Source organism: Lethenteron reissneri, chromosome 71 (assembly GCF_015708825.2).
Source record: "Lethenteron reissneri isolate LAM-NWPU_2019-01 chromosome 71, ASM1570882v1, whole genome shotgun sequence".
Lineage (NCBI taxonomy): Eukaryota > Metazoa > Chordata > Hyperoartia > Petromyzontiformes > Petromyzontidae > Lethenteron > Lethenteron reissneri.
Window position 1 is genome coordinate 377,720 of NC_083849.1, and position 5,000 is coordinate 382,719.

General features: G+C 57.1%; 1 pseudogene; it reads right to left on the reverse strand.

The window, feature by feature from the left end:
* The window catches only part of LOC133361166 (ephrin type-A receptor 4-like), a 36,880-nt pseudogene that overhangs the window by 13,315 nt on the left and 18,565 nt on the right, over positions 1–5,000 (reverse strand).

The following is a 5,000-nucleotide window of genomic DNA, read 5'->3' on the forward strand; positions in this document are numbered from 1 at the left end:
TCACGTCCTGGTTGCTCATGTCCCAGTAGGGCCGCTCCCCGTAGGACATCACCTCCCACATGACGACGCCGTAGCTCCACACGTCGCTCGCCCACGTGAACGTGCGCAGCACTATCGCCTCGGGAGCCGTCCAGCGGATCGGGTCTTACCCCCCTGCTGGGGAGGGTGAGGGGGGTGACCACATGGGGAGTTTGTAATGGCCGGGTTGGAGGAAGGAGCCAATTCCAGCGAATTTCTGCGAGTTCTAGATCTGTCCCTTAGGGGAGTCCATGACTACACACACATGTACACACACACACATGTACACACACACACACACGTACACACACACGTACACACACGTGGGCAAGGTGCTGAGTGGGGGAGGCGTGGACGCCCCCCGCTCACCACGGTGGTGGGTGGCGTGCGAGTCGTCCTCCAGCACGCGCGAGAGCCCAAAGTCGGAGACCTTGCACACGAGGCCGGCGCTGACGAGGACGTTCCTGGCGGCCAGGTCGCGGTGGACGTAGCCGGTGTCGGCCAGGTAGCGCATGCCGGCCGCCACCCACGCAGCATGCCCACCAGCTGCATCACCGCAAAGCGCCCGTCGTTCCTCTGGGGACGCGCACGCGACACACGCACACGTGCACCACGTGACACGCGCGTCACACACGTGCACCACGCGACACGCGCGACACACGTGCACGACGCGCACCGTCACACACGCGGGGGGGGGGGGGGGAGGGAGGGGTGAGATGAAGGGAAGATGGGGAGGGAGGGGAGGAGATGGAGAGTGAGATGGACAGATGTTTATTATGAGAGCGAGCAAACACGGTGTAGTGGTGCGATGCATGTTGACGTTATCGTTGTTACCGTCATGGCCGCCGTTGTTACCGTCATGGTCGCCACTGTCGTTGTTACCGTCATGGCCGTCGTTGTTACCGTCATGGCCGCCGTTGTTACCGTCATGGCCGCCGTTGTTACCGTCATGGCCGCCGTCGTTACCGTCATGGCCGTGACTTACTCTGAGGAAGGAGTCGAGTGAGCCGTTCTCCATGAACTCTGTGACGATCATGAGCGGTTTACCTGCCAACAAAAACAACAAAGACAACCGCCGTTCACCACTAAGTAAACCTACAACTAAGTTTAACTACTTTTTACATTTACCAGGTAAGGCCCCACTGAGCTATGTAGCTCTTTATCAGAAGCGACGTGGCCATCAAAAATGATTGCTCAACGAAGTGGCTCATGATCATCATCATCGTCATCATCGTCATCATCATCGTCATCATCGTCATCATCGTCATCATCGTCATCATCGTCATCATCGTCACGGCAAGAGACACCGCAAACTACAAATATACAGCAGGCGTCAGGGTTGGGATCAAACCAACGACCTCCTGCAGACCAGGCGCCTAAGGGTCGGTGACGTCACCACGGCGCTTGTGCCAGGGCAGGTGCCATCGCATGATGTATCGAAGGCTCTCGCCGATGGCAAGAGGTCACGGGACACACCCCAGGTGTCATGGGTTGAGGTACTCACACAGACACACACATACACAGACACACAGACACACAGACACACACACAGACACACAGACACTCACACAGACACTCACACAGACACACACACAGACACACACAGACACACACACACAGACACACACACACACACACAGACACACACACACAGACACACACACACACACAGACACACACACACAGACACACACACACACACAGACACACACACACAGACACTCACACAGACACACTCCCACAGACACACACACCACTCGTTCTCACAGTCCACCCTGTACCATCATGGCCACCACCACCAATGCCACCACCACCACCACCGCATGGCCTCACTCTTCGTGTTACGCACTCACTCACTCGTCTTAGTGCTTAATCAACTACGGCTCATCCTCTCTCTCCCCCCATCTCTCTCCATAATCCCTACCCCATCCCTCCCCCCCCATCCCTCCCCCTCTCTCCTCCCCTCCCCCCTCTCACTCTTGGTGACGACCCCGCGCAGCTGGATCACGTTGCCGTGCTCGAACTGCCCCATGATGCTGGCCTCCGCCAGGAAGTCGCGCCGCTGCTGCTCCGAGTATCCGGGCCGCAGCGTCTTGATGGCCACGCAGGTCTCCCTGCGGCCCCCCAGCAGCCCCCGCCCCCCCCGCCCGCCGGCCCCCCCCACGGCGCAGCGCAGACGGCCCAGGCACACCTCGCCAAACTCCCCTGGGGGGGTGGGCGAGGTGGAAGGGGGGACACACAAACAGAGAGACGGAGTTGCTAACCCCGTGCAGCCTCCAGCAGGCTGTGGGGGGCCAAGCGCCTGGCAGCGCGAAGCAGCAGCAGCCGCTGTGGAGGCTGCCGGCACGGTGGCACGCGCATGAGGGGGGGAGGGGGGGGGAGGGCGGTGAGCGCCATGGCGCTGTTTGGCCCGGCTTAAGGGGCAACCCGGTGGCAGCCATCCCCAGTGGCGGGGGGAGGTGGGGAGGTGGGGTGCCGTAGTGGTGGTGGTGCGGTGGTGTGGTGGGTGCAGTGGTGGTGGTGCGGTAGTGGCGGGTGGTATAGTGCGGTGGTGTGGTGCGGTGGTGATGGTGTGGTGGTGGTGGTGCGGTGGCGGTGGTGGTGGTGGTGGTTGTGGGTAGTGGCGGTGGCTAGGTGCGGTGGTGGTGCAGTGGGTGATGGTGTTGGTGGTGATGGTGCGGTGATGATGGTGGTGGTGATGGTGGTGGTGGTGATGGTGGTGGTGGTGCGGTGGTGGTGGTGGTGCGGTGGTGGTGGCAGCTCACCGCCACCAATGACCTTCTCGATCTTGATGGCCGAGGGAGCGATCTCCTTGGCGAACTCGCGCACCGCCAGGCTGGGGTCCTCGTACGCGTGGGGGTCCACGTAGGACCTGACACCAGGCAGCATCGCTGGGACCATCACAATCACCACCATTACAATCATCACAATCATCACAATCACAATCATCACAATTATCACGATCACAACCATTACAATCATCACAATCATTACAATCATCACAATCATTACAATCATCACAATCACAATCATCGCAATCATCATGATCACAACCATTACAATCATCACAATTCTCACAACCATTACAATCATCACGATCACAATCATTACAATCATCACGATCATCACGATCACAATCATTACAATCATCACAATCATCACAATTCTCACAATCAGGGGGGGGAGGAAGAGGCAGGAAGGAGGGGGGGGGGAGGAGGGGGGGTAGGAGTAGGGGGGGTAGGAGGAGGGGGGGGGAGGAGGGGGGGGGGTAGGAAGAGGAATCTGATGAGCTGTGAAGCTCTTTTTTGACCGATGCTTCAGTATGGGGGCAGCAGCAGCATCATCATCATCAGCATCATCATCATCAGCATCATCAGCAGCATCATCACGATCATCAGCAGCATCAGCAGCAGCATCATCACCGTCATCATCAGCATCATCAGCAGCATCATCAGCAGTAGCATCATCATCGGCAGCATCAGCATCATCACCAGCAGCATCATCAGCAGCATCATCATGATCATCAGCAGCATCAGCAGCAGCATCATCACGATCATCAGCAGCATCATCATCAGCATCATCAGCAGCATCATCACGATCATCAGCAGCATCAGCAGCATCATCATCACCATCATCATCAGCATCATCAGCAGCAGCATCATCATCGGCAGCATCAGCATCATCACCATCACCAGCAGCATCATCAGCAGCATCATCATGATCATCAGCATCATCATCAGCATCATCATCATCGCCATCAGCGTCTCACCGTGCCCGTTCTCGAACTGCTGCTTCTCATCATCCTGCTTGGCCTTGCTGTACCCACAGCGCCTGCCACATACACACACACACCGCAGGCAAAGGTCTCCCGTGTAGCCCACGCCGCCCCGTAGGGCAAGTGCTGCCTGTTAGCGAGTGGTGGCCTCCTCTGGGATGGGTGGGGGGGCAGGCCAAGATAGTCCGGCACAAAACGAGATGTTAACTACCTCGCCAGGTAGGCAGGAGGTTGTAGGTTTGATTCTGACACTGATGCCTGCTGTATATTTGGAGTTTGTGTCTCTCTCATCATCATCACGGTGGCTATGAGATGTTAACTCCCTCGCCTGATGTGCAGGAGGTCGTGGGTTCGATCCCGACCCTGACGCCTGCTGCTGCTGTATATTTGGAGTTCATGTGCCTCTCTCCATAATCACGGTGGCTAGGAGATGTTAACTACCTCGCCTGGTATGCAGAAGGTCGTGGGTTTGATCCTGACCCTGACCCCTGCTGCTGTATAGTTGGAGTTTGTGTCTCTCTCCGTTGTCGCGTGGATTTTTCTTTGGGTCCTCCGGTTTTTCCCGTGCACATTGAGAATCAACATGCCACGTGTTTAGAGCATGTGGCTGCTACTATAAATTCGCATGTGACGACGACGACGATGACGATGGTGATGATGACGATGGTGATGATGATGGTGATGATGATGGTGATGATGATGGTGATGATGATGGTGATGATGATGGTGATGATGATGGTGATGATGATGATGATGGTGAGCCACTGGGTTGAGCTGCGATCGTTTGTGATGGCCGGGTTGCTTCTGATGAAGAGCTACACAGCAGTGGGTACCTTACCCACTGGTCAGAGAAGATCAAAAATAGTTTAGTTACCACAAGTCGCGGACACAAACTTTTTGATGTAACGCAACGTCACTCTGGCGCGAGATCATCAAACGAGAAGCCACGCGGCGTCATCTGTCCTCGACCAGACGTTTGTGACAAAGAGCTTCATAGCTTATCAGATTCCTCCTCCAGTCTCAACAGAGAGTCTGACTTTGTTCCGGGACAGCGTCGCGTTGTCACCAGTGGGGGGTGGGGGGGGGTGGGGGGGGGGTGGCTTCGCCTGACCTGCGAGTGATCAGCAGTCCAGCGGCCAGTAGCAGCACGGCCGTCACCACGGTGGCCACCGTCACGCCGGCCACCGTCACGTGGCCCCCCGCCGTG